The sequence below is a fragment of the Cupressus sempervirens genome, chromosome 9 (genome assembly GCF_028749045.1).
Source record: "Cupressus sempervirens isolate cs-2001-9-10 chromosome 9, ASM2874904v1, whole genome shotgun sequence".
NCBI lineage: Eukaryota > Viridiplantae > Streptophyta > Pinopsida > Cupressales > Cupressaceae > Cupressus > Cupressus sempervirens.
The window spans coordinates 696167341-696190138 of NC_143126.1; positions in this window are offsets into that span (position 1 = coordinate 696167341).

A 22798-nucleotide genomic window follows, 5' to 3' on the forward strand; every position below is an offset into this window, starting at 1 on the left:
TCCCAAGTTTCCTAGTGGGGCATTACAAGCATATCCTTTTTGTAATTTTCAATCCATTGAATACTTGTCTTGTCTTTTATACCAAACTCTAGGAGCTTGCTTCAATTTATATATGGCCTGCTGAAGACAATATCTAAATTGTCTAACAACTCAATTTTTTTTAATATTCAATGTAAGCTTCTTTTAGCTCACCATTCAAGAATCTTGACTTCTTATCCATCCAATATAATTTGAAATCCATAAGGGTTACAAAACACTAAAATATCTTAATAGCTTCCATATATGAAATTAGATTAAAAAAATCATCAAAATCAATGCCCTCAATGTGAGTATATCTTTTACAAACCAATCTTTTCTTTTTCTCACAATGTGTCCCTTCCTCGTCCATATTATCCTGAAACACCTACTTTGTTCTAATAACTTTTTCTTCTTCCAGTCTTGGAATAAGTTCCCAAATATATTTTTTCTCAATCTAATTCAAATTTTCTTTCATTTTCTTGATATAATTCTATTAATCACAATCTTTTTTAATTATCTTAGGTTTAGTCTCAGAAAGTAGGTACAATAAAACTTGTTTTTCAGTACACTTTCTTCTAGTAATGATTCCTTTGTTCTTATTTCCAATGATCTAATTTTTTGTGTGATTCCTCTTAGCTACTTTGGAGTTTTTAATAGTGATGTTAGATCATCCCAATTTTCTTTCTACTTATCTTCTTCTCTATTCTTTTCTTCAAATTTTCTACCTATGGATTCATCAGATTCATATTCTACAAGTATATATATGAGTCCTTTGAAAAAAAAAAATCAACTCTCACATTTGCGTTTTCACCAATCTCTCTCTCTCTCTCTCTCTCTCTCTCTCACACACACACACACACACACACACACACACACACACACATTGTTACATTTATACATCTTTATTCTTCTCGAGTAGCCTATAAATATACCTTCATCTACTCTTCTCTCAAATATTCCAATATTTCCTTTATCTCTATAAATGTATCATTTGTTTCCAAAAAATTTAAGAACTTTACTATTATGATAGTTATTTTTTGGATTAGATTGTGTAACGATTTTTGTCATCAACGTTTTGAATCACACTACGTGATCCATCATCATATACATTTTTTACATCTCTTGGTCTCTCATCCTGATGATGGATCACGTAGTGTGATTCGAAACGTTGATGACAAAAATCGTTAGACAATCTAATCCAAAAAATAACTATCATAACTATTATGGATTGTGGAAATCTGATTGCATTAACTTTACTATTGCAATCCTTACATGTCATAGTTTATATGAAGTATTGTCATACTTATTTCAAAACAAAACATGACTAAGAGTGTATGCATCTGTATGTATAGGTTCTTTCTAGTATACTACTTAGATTTTCTTTTTTGATCATAGTCCTAGTTGCCTCTTGTATAGTTTGATTCATTCTTTCTACAACACCATTTCTTGTCGCATTCTAGGAGAATGTAGCTGTCTTCTAATCCCATGATTCTCATAAAACATGTTTAGTTCATTTTTAACATTGTCATATCCTCATAAAAACATAAATATAAAGGTCTCTATCTAGGAAAAATATTTAATAATAAATAAAAATAAAAGATTTAAAAAAAAATTAATATCTCAATTTAATTATTAAAGTATCATAGTTGTCAAAAAAATCAATCAAAGCATTCTTTGTAAAAATTAATCCTTAATATTATATGAATTCTCAATCAAATACTAAAGTAGAAGAGATTGGATGATAAAAAAAAGGTAATTATTTACGATGACAATTAAATATTGATAAATGTGTAAATATGATGAGTAGATATAGATGTATGATGGAATTAAATCAAAATTTTCATCCTTAAATTAAAAGTAAGGAATCAATACGAGAAATGCTTCTATATAACACTAGATTCATATTATAACAAGGATCTCTACATGGTTTGTGATGATGAGACAAGTTTACTTGTACAAGGGAAAGTACTTTAAAAGGTATAACGCCAACATTAATCTCAAACAATATGCTATGATACAAGCATGATTGAGAGACCGAAACCAACAAGGGTTAAGATGCAAACCTTACAAAAACAAATAATATTAAGACAATAGGATGATACATTAATGTTATTCAATATCAATATTAGTGACATTAGACTAATATATTTTAATATTAAATTCATTCAATATTCATGTTATTACTTGAATAATGTTAATACATAAATAAACATGCATTCAATATTAATACTACAATTTACCAAAAGCATAATGATGGTAATCTTGTTATTTATTTATTATTAAGTAAAAGAATCATTACTAATTATCTTTTTTATTAATTAAAAATTTCAAACAAATAAAAATTTTATTATGTGAAAAAATATAAATAAATTTTAATCAATAGAAAATAATTTTTTCATTAAATACAAATTTAAAAATTAAAATAAATAATAATGTTTCTAAATCTCTAGAATAAATAAATAAAAGATATGTATTAATCAAAGAAAATATTAAAATTATAAATAAAATGATAGTATAAAAAATTGTGTTCTTTTTTGGTAAATAAAATATGGTTGTATTAATTGAGAAAACTATAAAAACTACTAAATATATTCTTTTTATCTTTTTTTATTGAGTAAAATAATAATTACAAATTATCTTTCTGATGAAGGATGACTTTGATACCACTTGATGAAGTACTGCTCTGATACCACTGATAAAGGTACGCTCTGATACCACTGACGAAGGGCCACACCACCCTACCAACTCACAACTAAGAATGCAACAATATGAAGACAGAGAGAGATAAATGCTTCCCAAGAAATTTTATTAAACTTGAAAATCCTTAGCAATTACAATAACATTTCTACAAGATCTCTCAAGATCCAATCCAAACCCAAGCTAGTCCAGATCCACACTCTGGTAGAAACCTCTGAGATCTCAACTTGTGCTCGCAAGCCACCAAACAACCTCCTTGTTTCTAAACCGCAGTCACTAGCTCTTCTCCAACTTCATCCAAGATCAAAGTGTAAACTGCCTCACATTCGGCGCTCTGTCTACACACTCACAAGTCCATCACAATCTTGCTGTAAACTGCCTCACATTCGGCGCTCTGTCCACAGACTCGAGAAAACTCACTCTTCACTTCCTCCTTCTCTTTCACACCTTGAAACTTTCTAAGCTTTCCAAGCTTCCACTACTCAAGTTTCTCCTTCTCGAGCTTCTCCTCCTCGAGCTTCTACTTCTCAAGCTTCTCTTTGAGCTTCTCCTTGGGCTTGATTTAGAAATGCTCATATGCCTTGCTTAAATAGGCACTTACCACCCCATGCATGACTTATCCACAACCTTTTAGAATTCCTCCACAACCTTCTATAACTTCCACAACCTTCTACATCTTCCACAACCTTCTACAACTTCCAAAACTTTCTACAATATTCATAACTTTCTAGAATTCTTCCCACACCTCAATAAATGGAATGACAACCATTTATTTTTTATTTTTTCTATTATGCCACCTATGCACCTCGAAAATAAAAATCCTCTTTTCCTTTCTTTTCTCCTTTTTCCCCTTTTTTAAAAAAAAAATTATTTCTCCTCTAATTTTTGTCACTTTCTCTCTCCTCCGCAATTTTTTTTTTTTTTTTTCCAAATTTTTTTCAAATTTTTTTTTTCAATAATTTTTCCATGCAAGATGCTCCTGCATCACTTTCTAATAATTAAAAAATAATAATATTCTTAGGTGAATAAAATAGAAAAAAATATAAATATAATTTGTAACGACTCGCTAGAGAACCCAAAAGAAATTAACCTAAGGTTTCACTAAGTTTGCCAAACTATTTTTTTAAAGAAAGATAATAATATCAACATATATAATAACAAAAACCATAACTCACATACATACAACCATCATAAACATATTACATCTCTTAAGGGTTCCATGATGTTGAATCACATGTAAAAGTTTTATTAATATTAAATTTAACACATAACCAAAATCCACATCATGGAAGAACTACACGTACATATTCAATTAAATAATATACAATTATAAAGGATGCCACTTGGCATAACCAGAATGCATAATCATCCACTATACAAGTCACTAGGGTATGAAAAGTTCAAAGAATATACATCATAAATAAAATACATTATCTCATAAGATCTTTGATAAACAAATACAAAACAACAGAATAATACTATCCAAAAAAATACAAGATTAGAAAGAAAGGATCATCTATACGAGGGCATCTAACAACAACATCCAGTTGTCGGATCTCAATGGTATAAGAGAAATGTGTTGCCACCTGACTTTGTGGAACCTAAATGGCCCACTCCCACCATGCTGAGGAGATAAACTCAAGTCCCATGCGGATATCAAAACACGAGTCATAACCAACATTTAGGTCAAGGAAACACCTGAAAGCAAACTATTTCAAAGGTACCAAGACACAAGTATCATCTAATCCTAGAGGGAGCAAAGACATGTAGGAAATCTACTATGTAAGTGGGCAAGTTTCATCGCACGAGCCAACTCTAAGGTTACCTTGGTAGCCTCTCTGGACTCTGGCCCCCTAGTGTCTCTATGTGGCACCAATATCCCTTCGTACAAACAAGGCATACTAACGAAGCAAGGTCACAACCAGACATCCTCTCTACTCCCATCTTAGCATGTACTAACACTCGAGGCATGGGCGAGGAAAAACAATGACTCTTATTAATTCATTTAAAAACCCATTGAATGAAACATTATCACTTATTAAAACAACTTACAATGGGTTACCCAGGCAACCATTCTGGGCTCCAAACTCCATTGCAAGCCACTTCTCAATATACACATAGATTACCTACCCTAGGCTCATAAAAGGACCACTCATAAAATCATAATTTTCACCTTAGTCCTTTACAAACAACTAGAAAGCACCTATAGATAAAACATACTAGTCACCTCAGTCCTTTACAAGTAACTGGAAAGCACCTAAAGACAAATTATAACATTCACCTCAACCCTATGCAAGCAACTAGAAAGCACCACAAGACAAATCACAATATCACCTCAGTCCTATACAAGCAACTCGAAAGCACCAAAAGATAAAATACAATAATCACCTCAGACCTATACAAGCAACTAGAAAGCATTAAAAGATAAAACACAATAATCACCTCAGTCCTATACAAGCAACTGGAAAGCATCAAAAGATAACTAATCGAAGACTCAAAGTTTACACCAAAAAAGACACATCATTCACCTCAATTCTACACAAAAAAATTGGAAAGTACCAAAAACATATGAAAAAACTCATCACAGACAATACGTGGCACATCCCCATGGTCAGGTATAAAAGATCATATACATAACATCATCACAGAACAAAACCCCCAAGCCTCTGGTAAACATTCTAGTTCGGTCAAAGTACTAAGTCAAATTCAAAACCCACAATAGTAAACCACACATCATATAAAATATATATCAATGTAACTTTATAACTCATTAGGTTTTGAAAACACAAAAGTTCAATTTTTACTATTGGTTTTCATGTTATCATTTATGTTTTCAAGTATTATAGTTTGAGAAGGTTGTTCGATTACAACTAGGGTTCACACTTTCATCTTTTCAAAGTATCATAAATATTAAAGTTTCAAATTCACAATTAATCCAAAGTTCCTTAGAATTGGGAATCAATTTTAGATATAAAATTGAACCATCTAAACAAAATTTAAGTTAATTAAAACAATTGATTTTCTCAAAAGAATTATAATTATCAATTTACTTCATTAAAATATCATTAATAAAGTAATTAATAAAATGTTTAATAAAATAAAACTAGTATTAACCATCAATGTATTTAAATATTATTATCAATATTTACTAATAATTAATAATTATTAAATATATTATTTATTATTTTATTAATAAAATAATATTTTAATATTAAATTATTAATAGTAATAAATACTTAAATTTTCATAATATAATAACTATATATTAAAATTAATAATAAATTTATTAAATTAATTATTATTAAATGATTAAATTTTAAAAATTAAATTTTAAAAAATAAAAATTAAATAAAAAAAATTACTTACGGCAACCCTTATGCATGTATGGTCTATCGACCTTGCTACCTTTGAGCAGCACAAGTTGCTTAGGCGACCCTAGCCGTCGCAATGGCTACGGCCACTGTCGGCAGCTAGCGGCCCAAGGCAACGTGGGGAGGAGGATAAGGGGGTGGGCAGTGGTGGCCCCCTCCCACCAAAACAATTATATTTGCTTAAAAGAAAAGCCCTCTCCCAAATGAAAATCGGACAGTCCGTACTTTTCATCAGCACACGTGTGCACGCGCGCGCACACACACACACACGCACGCACACATCACAGTAAGTTTATTTACTATGATAATTTTGTATAATATTATTATTTTTTATCACTTTACATATTATATCTGATAAGGAAAAAATACGAGCAATCAATCGAATATGTATATAACATTCTTGATTTCTTTTTCAAACCCTACTTGTAATAAAATACAATTCTCTAAAATTTACAACGTGAGGGTTTCAACTTTTCAATTTGTTTACAAAGGTTTTTGAACGAAGAACAATCAAATTTTTAAACAAGGTTTTCAGTTTTAAAACACAGATAATTCAATAATGGAAATCAATTTTCTCAAACAAGAATTTCAACCCAAATGAATTCTAAAATAGATCCATCAATTACGAAGAAGACAGAATGATTTCACAGAAGAAACTACTGCACAAAACTCACAAGATCCTACCTAGATCTGATGCTAAACAACTAAATGCACATAACTCGCAAGCAATCCCCTTTTCCCTTCGAAACCCTCTTCTCGAAAAATGGCTCCTCCAAACCTCGGTATGAAGAAATGAGCTTGGATTTCCTAATAAAGAGTTTTTTCCCAAATTAGGGTTTCAGTTTTGCAATCACGTGAAACCCTTTTCCTTTATAAAATTTTCATTAAATTATCTTTTGATTTGATTTAATTATAACTGAAAATCACCACAGACCCACGAAACGAAATACGAAAATCTATAAAAAGGTACAGAATACTAAATCAAACTCCAGGGTCAAAATCATGAATTCACATCACTTGATGAATTTAGACAGGTAAACAACTCAGATACTTGTCCTACTTTCTAGGACAATTGGCTTAGGTTAAGATTTGGACTCAAGAGTTATCTGCATAAAATCCGAGCATGTACATACACATATAATCTAAATTAAACAGGTAATGACGGGGAGTGGTGCATCATGTAGATCTCGACTAGCAGGTGACTAAGACTCCCTCCCTCAACCATATCAAAAATGTCAAACATAAAATAGAACATACACGTACACCATACACATGCAAGTATGAGGTAAGTAACCATTGAACTGTATATAAATACTCCATCTAACTATCATCATGAAATAACTGAAACCACTATATGAACATATATGTATCATCATAGAAATAATCCAGAACACATAAAATAACTAAGTACTCAACATATATAAACTGAATATGAAATAACATCTAATCCAATCCGGTAACCAAGTACCACTAATCATAAAAAAATAGTCATAATATTGGCCTAAAAGAATTCGACAATACGTTATGAAAAGCCAACTAGGGGTAGGCTTTACACAATCATAATATCTTCACATTTAAAAAAGGAAAATTACAAGAATATCTTCAAAGAGTTTATATACTTAATTTAAGATTACTTCTTATATTAAAAATTGAATAAATATTTTCTAAATATTTTTATTTCATCACATAACTAATATATCTATTTAATTAATTAAAAATATGTACATAAAAATAAATAATAATCTCTATAAAAATAAATTTATTTAACTTTTTATTAAAAAATACCACAATTGAAATAAACAATAATAAGATTCCTATATTTTATAATAAACAAAATATATTTGAATTAAATAAAACATATTTGTATTAATTAAAATAGTATTTTTAAAATTTTAATTTTGATAATAAAATTTTAAAAATTGTTATCTATTTTTTAATAATTAAAATAATCAATATGAATCATATTTTTCATTAAATATAAATATTAAAATAAAAATAAATAATAATAAGATTCTTAAATCTTTACAATAAATTTTTTTTTTAAAAAAGTTTGTCTATTTTTTTTAGTTTTTAAAATTTCTTTGAAAAACTATGCATAAATCTTCTTATGTGTTGAACCTTTATCTATAAATATATGGACATAGTATTTGAAAGAACCACAAATTTGAGAAGACTCACACACTGAAAGGTATTTAACATATTCATATGAATGAGGTTCAAATTGGATTTTCAATTGTCTTTATTTTGGTAGTTGTATGTTTCGTATAGTGTTAAACTTGTGTCAATTGTTCATTTAATATACTAACTACTATCTTTGTTGGCTTCTCTATAGAAAGGTTTTGTATTTATTATTTCAAAATAGACAAGGTACTGTGTGCTAAAATGTTGTCACACTTCTATGAATCATTACATGTAAGAAAACTCAAGAATGAGCCCTCACAAATCGATCCATAGCTCTCTACTCATAGAGTGCAAGGGTTTGCAATGGAGGCCCTCAGTTTGACCTATTTTTGTGCCCATGCAAGTACACCATGAGATGAGAGATTCAAAGAGGAAAAGCAAGAATGCTAGTCTCCATGATCTTCAAATATGCATGAAAATATGATCTAATCTATGAAAGCAAAATCTAATCTATAAATGTAAGATCTAAGCTAAAAGCCCATGATGGGTGCAAGAGAGAAAAAGACAAGAAAATAGAAGTTCTCCACAAAAAGCTTTTGTATTCAAACTCCTTCAAAAATTGGTCTTCAAACCTGCAACATAACGATAGCATAATCATGGGTGTCTAAAATGAGGAGAGGGCTCTCCCTTATAAAGAAAATTATGGAGGTGAGAGGCTTCTCACAACCAATATGGGATAATAGAGCTTGATCCATGTGAGACAAAATTCCACCAATGAGAAAAGAGGAGTGGTTGAGAAGAAAGTGGTGATCCATGTGAGACAAGATTCCACCAATTAGAAAAGAGGAGTGGTTGAGGAGAAAGTGGAAAGATAAATCCCACTTAAATCACATTTTTAAGTGTAGAGAAATTAAATAAAAAGAATTTATTTTCTTTTCTTTTTTCATCAAAAGAGATATTTAAGTGGGATTTTTATTTAATTAAAAGGGAGCAAGTTCTTTTTAATTAAATAGAAGATATTTAATTAAATTAAAAGAGAGGTTTTCCTCTTAATTAATTAAATGTGGATAAACTGTTTAATTAAAAGAGAGGTTTTCTTTTAATTAAATGGGAATTTTATTTTATTTAATTAAAAGAGAAGATTTTCTTTTAATTAAATAAGACTTGGAATAAAATGATCAATCTTAGAAATGAAATAAATCGAATTTGATCAAGGAAATTGATTTGAATTGATTTAATAAAATATTACAAACCATTGATTCAGAAAATTTGATAAATTGATAAATTGAATAATGGGGGCCCATAGTCTAGGCGACCATTTTTGGGTGCATACAGGTACAAATAGAGAAAGGTATGTATTTGTCATTCAATCTTTAGAGAAAACTAATTTTGTCATTATGTTATTTCAATGAGGTTGTCTATGTGTTAGGGAATATTTGCATATATGTTAATGCTCTCCAATTTCTCTTTCATCAATTCTCATTTTGTGCATTCCTTTTGATATTCTACTATTTTCAATCCCTTGGACGATCAATTAGTGATGAGGATGATTGTGGTGTTAGTCTAAGATGGGAAATTTCAATATAAGAAAAAAATTACACTTTGGTTCATGCAAAAATAAAAAGAGAAATCATAGCAACTCATATTTATTTCAATAGAAATTGACTTCTTAGGAATTTCCAACAGTAGTTGATGTGCATGGAAAATATGGTTCCATGTCAAAAGCTTGCTATCTATTTGACAAAATGGTTGAGGGAAATATGGTCTCATAGACAACAATGATTTTAGGATATACTCAGCTTAGGGATGTAGAGGAGGATTTTAAATTCATTTTCCATATACAACAATCTTTATCATAACCAAGCCTATTCACATATACTTATGTTCTTAGCATAAGTACATGCACAAATTTTGAGAAATTCCATATCACATGTGCCTATGGGAAATGATCCTATCACTGCATATGTTAAATGTGGAAGCGTCAAAGATACATGTAGTATGTTTGACAAACTGCCCATAAAACTTGTTGTGTCATGGAAAAAAATAATTTCAATATATGTCATGCATGACTATGGTTATGCTTTTGTAAAGCTCTTTCACTAGATGGAAGAAGTAGGGATTAAGCCTAATTGTATTGCCTTTTATCATTGTAATGTCTACATGCAACCACTTTGGCTTAGTAGACATAGGCCTTTCCTATTTTACTTTGGTGATTGAAAAGTGTGGGATAGTATCAAACATAGACCACTATTCTTGCATGGTTGGCCTTTTAGGGCAAGCTGGATGCCTAGATCATCTAAAGAGTTCTCTCAATAACATGTGTAAAATGTAATGCCTACCAGGGAACCCAAAAGAAATTAACCTAAAGTTTCACTAAGTTTGGCAAACATTATTTTTAAAGATAATAACAACAAGAGATAAAATATAGCATAAGCATTAACTCACATACATAACAACCATCATAAAACAGATTACATCTCTTAAGGGCCCCATGATGTTGAATCACATTTAAGTTTAATTAAATACTAAATCTAATATATAACAAATTCACCATCAAAGAATAACTACAAGTACAAATCCACTTAAACAATATACAATTGTATAAGATGCCACTTGGCGATAATCAGAATGCTTAATCATCTACTGTACAAGTCACAAGGTATGAAAAGCTCAAAGAATATACATCATCTCATAAGATCTTTGATAATCAAATACATACAATAGAGTATAATCATCCAACATAAATACAAGATAAAAAAGAAAGGAGCAACTGCACAAGTACATCTAGCAACAACATCAACGGTCAGATCTCAATGGTATAAGAAAAATGCACTACCACCCGACCTCATGGAACCTAAATGACCCATTCCCACCATGTTGAGGAGATAAACTCAAGTCACATATACAAATCAATCCACAAGTCATAACCAACATCTAAGTCAAGGAAACACCTAAAAGCAAACTATCTCAAAGGTACCAAGACACAAGTATCATCTAATTCCAAAAGCAACAAAGACATGTAGGAAATCTACTATGTAAGTGGGAAAATGTCATCGCATGAGCCACTCTAAGGTTACCCTAGCAACCTTTCTGGACTCTGACCCCCTAGTGTCTCTATCCAGCACCAGTATCCTTTCGTATAGACAAGACATACTAACGAAGCAAGGTCATAACCAAACATCCTCTCTACTCCCATCCTAGCTTGTACTAGCACTCGAGGCATGAGCGATGAAAAATAATGACTCTTATTAAATCATTTTACTCTCATTTAATGAAATGTTATCACTTATTAAAACAACCTACAATGGGTTACCCAAGCATCCACTTAGGGCTTCGAGCTCCATTGCAATCCACTTCTCAACGTACACATAGATTACCTACCCTAGGCTTATAAAGAGAACAACTCATAAAATCACAATTTTCACCTTAGCCCTTTACAAGTGACTAGAAAGAACCTATAGCTAAAACACAATAATCACCTGAGTCCTTTACAAGCAACTGGAAAGCACCTAAAGACTAATCTCATAATCACCTTAGTCCCATACAAGCAACTGAAAAGAATGAAAAGATAAAACACAATAATCACCTCAGTCCTATACAAGCAACTAGAAAGCATCAAAAGATAGCTGATTGTAAACTCAAAGGTCACATTAGAAAATTCACACCATTCACCTCAATTCTACACAAGAAAACTCGAAAGCACCACAAACATCCAAACAAACTCATCATAGAAAATACGTGACACATCACCATGGTTAGGTATAAAATATCATATACAAAATATCATCATGGCATCACATGACAACACCAAAACAGTAACTCCCAGCCTCTAGTAGACATCCAAAACTGGTCAACACTCTAAGTCATACAATTGACAATATAGTTTCATAGATTTTGTTTGGTTTTGAAAACATACACTTTTGATTTAATAGTAAGGTTCAAGATTACATTTTGTTGTGTTTTTTTTACTTAATAATGTTTAAAATTTACCTCGCTTTACAAATCAATGATTATTTAATTAAGTCAACATTAGATTTAAAATAAATAATTCAAATATAATTTTATTGATTTAAAACAGAAAACCATTCCCAAAAACTTGAAATTTAACAGCTAACATATAATTAAATTCATCTTTAAAAAATTAATATTAACTATTAAAATGATAATAATTAACTATAAATAAATAATCTTAATTTATTAATAATTATCATTACTATAGTAATAAAAATAATATTAACTAATTTAATATTATAATACATTTTTAATTTAATTAATTAAATTCGAATTAGTTTAATAACAATTAAAATGAACTATAATTAAAATTTATTAAATTATCAAATTTATTAATTTTAAATTACTTAATAATAAAAACTTATATATATATAAAGCGAGTTTAAAAGCCCACCGACTTGGGCATTGCTTCCGCTACAACAACGACAACAACGTACTATCGTAAGGCAGTTCCTATTGCTATGACAAGAATTGACCTATGTCATGGGTGGGTGGGGAATTGGTAGCCCCACCCACCATTTCATTTTAAATTTTTTTATAATAAAACAAACCACATCCCAGCTTACCCCCCACCCCGCAATGAATTTTTTTAATTATAATATTATGTGATAAAATTATCACAATAAACTTTTTTAAAATATAAATTATTGTGACAGATCTAATAGAAAAATTACAATTAACTAATTGAATTTTACAACTCAAATCTAGATTCCTTTCCAAACCCTATACGTACCAAAATATAAATCTCCAAAACTTACAAACAAGGGTTTCTAATTGTCAAAGCATATACAGATATTTCTCAATCAAAGAATGATAAATTTGCATACAAGGGTTTCAACCCAATTCAAATTCTGAAAACAAATTCATAAAGACACGAAGAATACAGAGAATTCAAAGAATGTAAACTACTATGCAAAACCCACAAGATCTTACCTGGATCTAATGCAAAATAATGAATGCATGGAGCTCGCAAGCAATTCCTCTTCTTCCAAAAACCTTCTTCTCAGAAATTGGCTCCTCCAAATCTCAGTATGGAGAAATGAACTCTAATTTCCTAATAAAGATTTTTTCCCCAAATTAGGGCTTCGATTTTGCAATCACATGAAACCCTTTTTCCTTTATTATTTTATTATATTTTAATTTTAATTTTCATGTGCAACCTTTTGGCAATTTAATTAAAATATCTTTATTAAATCAATTTCTTTCTCTTTTATTAAATCCCAAGACGTTTTAATAAAATGTTTATTAATTTAACTTTTAATACTATTTAGAGTTTATTATAAAAATGAAACTTCTAAATATATTATTATTAAATTAAATTAATATGATTACACCAAAATTAGAACTTTAACTATATCTTTAAATAAAATTAAATATTGAATTTTTTTTGTAAAATTTTCATTAAATTAAATTATTAAATTATCCTTTAATTTGATTTAATTATAATTGAAAAGCACAACAGACCCACAAGACTAAATACAACAACTCAACTGAAGACAAGGAACATAATCAAACTCCAATGTCAAAATCACAAATTCAAATCACTTGACGAATTTAGAAGGTAAAAAACTCAAATACTTGTCCTACTTTCTAGGACAATTGGCTAAGATTAGGATTTAGACTCAAAAATTATCTCCGCTCTTTTACCATTGAGATACTGCGATAGGGCATGCTCATCCTAGAATTCAAGGAAGTTGATGCTCAATACCTACAATCTGCATAAAATTCAAGCATATACATACACATATAATCTAAACTAAACATGCAATGGCAGAAAGTGGTGTATCATGTAGATCCTATAAGGAAACTTGCAATAAAGAATATAATCGTTTCTACATAACCCATAATAGATCTGAAATAAATACGGAATAAAAATCCACATGCAAGAGAATAGACAACATACCCATAAAAATTTGTGACACAAGATATACCCTGGGAAACCCTCATTGAGGGAAAAACCTAGCCTCCAAAAGCATCCATCACCATGTATTATTCAGCAAAAACACCATTGCCACACAACCATGGAAGCCTTCAAAGCCATAGCCATAACCAAGCAATCCATGTGAACAATCATGAATCCACACATCTCATGCCATGCTTCCAACCTTCACAAATGCTCCCTTAGCTAACCTATCAAGCCTTGTCTCGCTTGACTCTTTCCCTTTCTCACTCACCAACAACCACCCTTGTGGCTGCTTATATAGTAGCAAGTCTCACAAAACTACCAAGTGGTATTACATAAACCATGTGCTACCTAACCCATTGACCCCACGTTAAAATTGGGCATTTAATTCTTTTTCCCAATATTAAATAATTACATAAAATATTATAATAATGTTACAATACAACTCATCAAGAATATTCCATGAGAATCTTAACATGTTGCACGTCCATCTAGGTGGAACATTACATAATAGAATAAAATAATACGATATAACAATATTATGCAATGTGTGCAACACCCATTTTTTCAACAATCTCCCACTTGTTGTATACATTGCATAAGGTCGATCTGTAGCCACATAAATGAATAAGGGAGCAATTCCTCCCAACCCATCCACCATCATGGATCAAAGTACACCAAGTGCTTCATCCTATTATCTGCAGCAAATTCAAAGTATCCAACATCTCAAACATGAGCGATCTCACCTACTATTATGCCATTGCCACTGGACATACATAGAAGCCATCCAAGGAGAAAGCTACCCAACCTGTTGCATTAGAAGATCATAAAATCATGTACCAACTGAAATGTCAAGCACAAAAATCTGATCCAAAGGTAAACACATGTATCTGTAGTTGACAAAATATCCATAGCTGAAATAACACCCACAGCAAGTGCTAAACCCATCCAACTACCAATACCTCCAAAGGTATAACAAGTGAATCACATCATTGACATATCCAATTTATAACTTGCAATCAAAAGCCTCAAAAACAATACCTGCCACATATATACCAAGAAGCTCCCACTGCAAAAGATAATGCCAAATCTATAACCAATCCACTCACAACATCTCAAAGAAGTGAATCCATGTAGTCTCAAGGATATCCACAATACATAAATCGATATCTTGCAAGAACAACTCTCATAACAAGTCTCCAACACTCTCCCAAGTTCTCCACAACCAACAGAGGAAAGAGATAAAGTAATAACTATGTCATCTCTCACATGACATACATGAACACAAACCAGTGATCACAATATCCAACCAATCTCAAGTCCAATGTAAGTGAAACTGAACATCCAAGAAGATAACCAAGACCAAAGAAACCATGCAAATCATAACCTGTATCATGTCCTTCTACACACATCTCTAGGTGTAAATTGTGCAAGTATGATCTCCTCCATAAAACTCCAACAAGAAGCCACAATAACATCCAAACCATACCATATAACTAATCATGGATGTAAGCCACTCACAAGAAGATCAAACTCATAAACCATTCCTAATCTAAAGAATATGCCCAATATAAAACCATCTCCCAAACTTAACTAGCATAGTAACATATGAAAATGGAGATAATCAATGCTAAACCATCTCTCAAATGAACCCTCCAAAACTAACTCATGTACTATAGCTCAAGATCCATATCCATGAAAGACAAGCATAAATATAATGCATCTGAGAAAAAAATGGGCTATACCTCTCAAGTAGCAATCCACTGAGTAGACCGAGAGTGGGGAATGAGAATGTTCATCAAGATATCCAAATCTTCAACCAAGACTCATCTAAGAACAATCTCCCCTCAAGTCCATATTAGGTGACTGCCCCTCGGACTTCTTGCTGAAACCATCAACTATCCCAACAAACACATCTCTAATCTAAGAGAAATCATCATCACCACCATCTCTAAGTATCCATGAGCACCTGTAACCAATCAATCCATGCCAACTCCAAATGCAACATAGCAATATCATGAAATATCCAACTTATGATCAGTGTACTCAATACAAAGAAACTAAACCAAGATCAATGTCAAAGTTTCAACCATGGCTTCAGGAACATAAACATGACAACATGATCTAAACTATCTTAACCAAAGAGATAACATGCTCCATAAGAACATTCCATAACATGTCAAAACTCTAAATGTGTATCAAGAGTATACCATGACATAAAAAATGAAACCATCCTCACACTAAGGATAACATGCCAAATAAAAGCATAAACCGCACCTTTGCCAAGAACCCCATTAGTTCTCAAGATGCAACCATCTCCAAAAACCATGAAGAAAACCATCTCCACATACCATGAAGAACCATCTCCACACACCATGAAGATAACCAAGAACTCCATGAGTTCTCAAGATCTAACCATCTTCACACACCATGAAGATTCTGCAACAACAAGATCTAAGACAAACCTCTAACATCTGCAAACACTCAATAAATATATCAATGCCAAGAACTCCCACTCAACCATGGTACCAAGGCATCATAAAATCCATCTCCTACATGAAGATCCTCTAGGTCTACACTCACACAACTAAAGTGTCAATACCAAGTGAAACCAAGAAGATACAAACCAAACCAAGAACTAATCCTGCACTATCACCCCATCATTGTAACAAGCTCCTACTAAATTGTGTATCCAAGCTATCCATGACATCATGATGAAAAACCACCCTCTAACCATGAGAATCAACTAAGGCATCAAACCATCAAAGAACTCAAAGTGCACATCATGAGCTACTCAAAAGAAACCAAATAACCATGATCCTCAACCAAGAAGATATACCACCATAACTAAATTAGAAATCCAAACCAATGCTCATCAAGGATGTACTTGTATATCCAATCATGTCATGCCAAAAAATCTATGACACCATGATCACATCCATAAACTGAGCATCTAACTCTCAATATGTCCAACCTGTCAGCATAAAATAGTCAACCACAATCTTTTACCATGACTGTACCTGGTAAAAACATCTCATCCCTTATATATGAAGAAAAATCAACAATTCATGTGACTTTTAGGGCATAGACAACCCAAATCCAAGCCACCAATCTAAATATGCATCAATAATGAAAGATCAATGGGCAAAGACAATTCATAACCAAGCTATAAATGCAACTTGTAAGTATAGACCGCTTACAACACTGCACAACTTATAGACCCAACAAGTCATCATACATATTCAAACCAAACATTGATAACCATATCATCATGAGACCAGTTTGAAATATGAATTGAGTATACAATGACATTAAATCTTAAATCTCCAAATGTACAATGTCATAAACTCACAATGCTACCATAGTCAATATATACCATAAATTGTTCAGATTAATATATCACAAAATAAACCATGCCAAACCTGCACCAAATCAAAACCAATGTGTAGAGCTCTCCAAGAGCTTTCCATTGACTACTCGAAGTCCAAAATCTAACTCCGTATGCCCAAGTTATGCCCTAATATGTGCTTCAGATAAAAAAATTCTAACTTTTAGGCTCTTAAAACCTAATGAAATGTCAAAATCACATAACCAAACCTACACCAAGTTGTAATGCTTTGAATTAGCTTTCCAACGCCTATAAGAACTTTGAAATCCGATAATTTGAGAGAAAGTTATGGCTATTTTACTAAGACAGTCTTTTTACCATTTTCACTATGATTTTTTTTTTTTTTTGACGAAAATTCTAACAGGATTAAATTTGACAGCCATCACAGGATGAAACTAAAAAACTCTTTCATTTCTTCTGAACATGGCCAAATTAGGGCATATTATATATCAAAATTTATGAAAACGTCAACTCGGATCCAATGGTGAGGTCTATTTTTACCTAGGAGGTCATTTTTGCAAGCTACCACCTAAAACCCTCATTTAAATAAAACATCCAAAAAATCCTTTTGTCCAACAATTTCACATGCCCAAAATACACCAACATCCCATCATAACAACAAACCCAAAATCCTGAGATCTACAATAAACAACTCATATATCTTGCCATTTCTTTAATCCTCTCATGCATTCCCATGGATTCAATCTAGGGTTACCAACAATAAAACCATAGCTCTGATACCACTTGTAAGGAAATTTGTAATAAAAAATATAACCATTTCCACATAACTCATAATAGATATGAAATAGACACGGAATTGAAATCCATATGCAAGAGAATAGACAACATACTCACAAAAATTTATGACGCAAGATATGCCCTGGGAAACCCTCATTGAGGGAAAAACTCAGCCTCCAAAAGCATCCATCACCATGTATTATTTAGCAACAACACCATTTCCATACAACTATGGAAGCCTTCAAAGCCATAGCCACAACCGAGCAATCCATGTGAACAAGCATGATTCCACACATCTCATGCCATGCTTCCAACCTTCACAAATGCTCCTTTGGCTAACCTGTCAAGCCTTGTCTTGCTCGACTCTTTCCCTTTCTCACTCACCAACAACTGCCCTAATGGCTGCTTATATAGTAGCAAGTCTCACAAAACTACCAAGTGGTATTACATAAACCATGTGCTACCTAACCCATTGACCCCACATTAAAATTGGACATTTAATTCTTTTCTCCAATATTAAATAATTACATAAAATATTATCACAATGTTACAATACAACTCATCAAGAATATTTCATGGGAATCTTTACATGTTGCACATCCATCTAGGTGGAACATTACATAATATAATAAAATAATACAATATAACAATATTATGCAATGTGTGCAACACCCATTTTCTCAATAGATCCCGACTAGTAGGTGACTACAACTCCCTCCCTCAACCATTTCAGAAATGTCAAACATAAAGTAAAATATATAAGTACACCATACACATGCAAGTATGGGGTAAGTAACCATAGAACTGCATATAAATCCCACATCTAACTATCATCATGAGATAACTGAAATCATTGTATGAACATTCATGTATCATCATAGAAATAATCTTAAACACATGAAATAACTAAGTAACTCATCACATATATCAAATGAGTATGAAACAACACCTAATCAAATCTAGTAACCAAGTTTTGATGATCATAAAACATAATCATAAAATTAGCCTAAAAGAATTTGAAAAAAATAACTTGAAAAGTCAACTAGTGGTAGGCATTACATAAAACAAACATATGACTTTATTCAAAATTGATTGGCATCTCTAGAATAAATTACCATCCAACATTGGGGAAGCATGCATAAGAAACTATTTTTTTAGTTGGATCCAAACAACTATGCAACGTATATCATTGTTTCCAATATCTATGTTGCAGCTAGTAGGTGGAATGATGTTGCAAAACTAAGGAAATTGATGTTAGAAAAAAGAATTAAGAAGTTTTTGGGATGGAGTTGTATGCCAAAAATGTGGACACGCTTCTATAAAAATATTATTCCCAAATAATCCCATGGAGGGAGACTTGAGAGGCAGCTTATAACTTCCTAGCTATGGTTTGCAAGAGCTATGAGATGGTGGCTCTCAAATGAACCTAGCTAAAGAAAACTCTTGCAAGGTGCACCATAGAATGGAAGATTCAAAGACAAGAGAATGATGCTAATACCCAAGAATCAATATGAGAATGAAATGCAAGATGCAAGATAATCTAAATGGAATGCAAGATGCAAACTAAGCTAACAAGAATGAGAATACTACAATACAACTTAGTTATGCTATGGGAGCTAATCTAGAACATAAAAGAGAACTAAGTTATATGAAAATAAGCCATGATGCAAGTATGTGAATGCAAATGCAAGAATGCTCTAAGTACTTCAAAGCTCCAAAGTCACCAAGAAAAAATGTAGCATAACAATAACATGAGAGTCTAAGATTGAGAGAATAAGGAAAGAACCTCCTTTTAAAGAAAAATGGACAGTTGAGATTAAGAGGCAAAATACCATGGTGGAGAATGCATCTTGAGTGATCCATGTGCACAAGAATCTCACCTAAGAAAGATTAAAAGTTGACTTTTAAGAGGTAAAAGATATGTGGAGGAGAATTAAAGCTATTTTGAAAATAAAGATTCCTCTCACATAGAAAAGTGTTCATTCATGTGTAAACAAAAAGGCTTTTTATTTTATTTTTAAAATAGGAATAGTACTTTTTTATGTGCACACCTAGGATAAGAGGGATATTAGAGGCTTTATTTATTTAAAAGGGAGCATGTTCTTTCAATTAAATAAAAGACTTAGGATAAAATGGTCAAACCATAGGTTATAATTGAACAAATAGAAAAGTGATGATTTGATCAAAGATAAGCAATGGATAAATTAAACAAAAATGCTAGAAAGGGGGCTCATAGTCTAGATGACCATTTTTGGGTGATTACAGGAGTTGGATTAAAATCAAGAGCAAGGTGCATACCTTTGTAGTAGGGGATAAGACATAACATTAAATGGAGCAAATTGTGAACACAATTTGTAAAAAGAAAATTTATAACTAAATTTATTCATTTTCAATGTAGGAAATTTTGGAGACAACTTGTGAAAAAAGGTAAGAACACACACTGAAAGAACTTAGCTCTCCCACAATTCAGTATCAATTGGCATGGTCATACACGCACAATTATCTCCCAAAATGAAAAGCATAAAAGACATTCTCATATAACTAGTGTTCTTTTCACCACTACACTAAGAAAGAACACGAGAAATAGGTGGTTTAGTTTGCTTCTTAAAAAAAGGGTATATTCCCTAATCATTCTCCTTAATATTTACAAATGCATTATTTCTAGTTTGTTAAATTGATTTCCAGAACAAGACAATTTGGAGGTGACTGACAGATCACAGTAAAAAATGCTTGTCTGTCAATGCAAGAATAAATGGAAGTGAGTTTTAAAATTGACTCTATCACAAACAAACCATCAAAGTTATTCACAAATAAGGTGCATAATGAAAGATTGACTATTGCAATATTTCCTACAATTATAGTTCACCAAGTCATCCCACATGCACAAATTCTTGGTCTTTTCGTAAATGAATTAATGGGATTAATCCTTATGCACTAGGGGAAGTTACCCAAGGACACAACTCTCTTGCTTCATACTCAAATTGGGAATTTGATTTTCTTTACAATGTACACAATTAATCCTTCCTCCAAGTTATGCACACCAAATAGGTGCCCTTTCTCATATTGTTTATGACATGGGATTTTGTTTGATATTGTTTGCTTATGAACTCTTACATGATTTGAGTAGACTGATTATATATCTCATAAAAAGGAAGTGACATCATTCATTATATATTTGGAGAACTACACAGTAAATACTTATATGAGTTAGTGTGTCGTTGATCTACAAAATCATACTGAGTGAAAAATCAAAAGGTTAGTCCTTGACAAAATAATGGTTTCCAACCTAGAAATGACTTCAATGCCTACATTTCTACAAGATAACTAACTAAAAAATGAAAGGTCGAGAAAACATACATAATTTAGGGCTATGAATGCCCAACTAGTAGTAGAGAAATGCCATGTAGAAAATGAGACAATATCATCCTCGGGCCTATGGATGGATGTCTAGCAACAAGGAACTATCCAATTTGACATTACAAATTACCAAACTATGTAGCTTACTATCAAAATGGATTTCAACCCCATGCTCTCTCAAAAGTGGAATGATTAACTCACTGACACACACACACACACACACACACACACACACACACACTAGAATGAATGTACGATCTAACTCCTCTGATGGAATGACATGTGCACTTTATCTCTTGATCTATGAATTCATAGCTTGGTAATGTCATTACTGATCTTATGCACTAGAATTGTCAATTATTATGCATTGTAGTTTTTTTGTAGGTAATTATGCATTGTAACTTTACCACCAGAGGGACTTTTTATGGACTAGTCTTGAAGGGAGAAAAAAGTATCCTCTTGTGGCTTGGGATAATGTTTGTCTGCCAATGTTATGGTGGCTTGGGTATTAGGAAATTAACCCATCTGAATAAAGCACTCCTGGCAAAGTAGATATGGCACATTTTTAATAGTATTACAGAATGGAGAGATATCTTGGTTAATAAATACATCAGAAGACCTTCTCTTCAGTGTGTACTTAATAATGAGGATATTCCAAAGGGATCGGTCATATCGAATGGTATTCAAAAGGCCAAGGATCTAGCTAAGGCCAGGATTATCTGGAAATTGGGCAACGGGGAGGATATCCAATTCTAGTCTGATAACTGGTTAATCCAAGGTCCCCTTATTAATAATCTTGTTTGTGAAATCTGGGAAAATGTTTATATAAGGCAATTTGGATTAAAAGTTATTAATTATAGAATTGGTTAGGAATGGAGAGATCTTTTTCTCATTTCTGAGGATCTTAAACTGATTATGACAATGTTAAATTCTATGGTTTTAAGCAATGGAAAAGATGAGGTTATTTGGGGGGATAATCCTAATGGCTATTATTCTGTTGCTTCCAGATATAATTCTCTTTGGAGTTTTAAGGAGAAACCCCCATGGGCAACTGCCTAGATACCTAGTCTTATTCCAAAGATCAATATCTTTTATTGGTTGGCTCTTCAGAACAAAATTCTAACCCAGGATAACTTAATAAAAAGAGGCCATATTATGCCCAATAGATGTATTTTATGTAAAAGCTAGATGGAA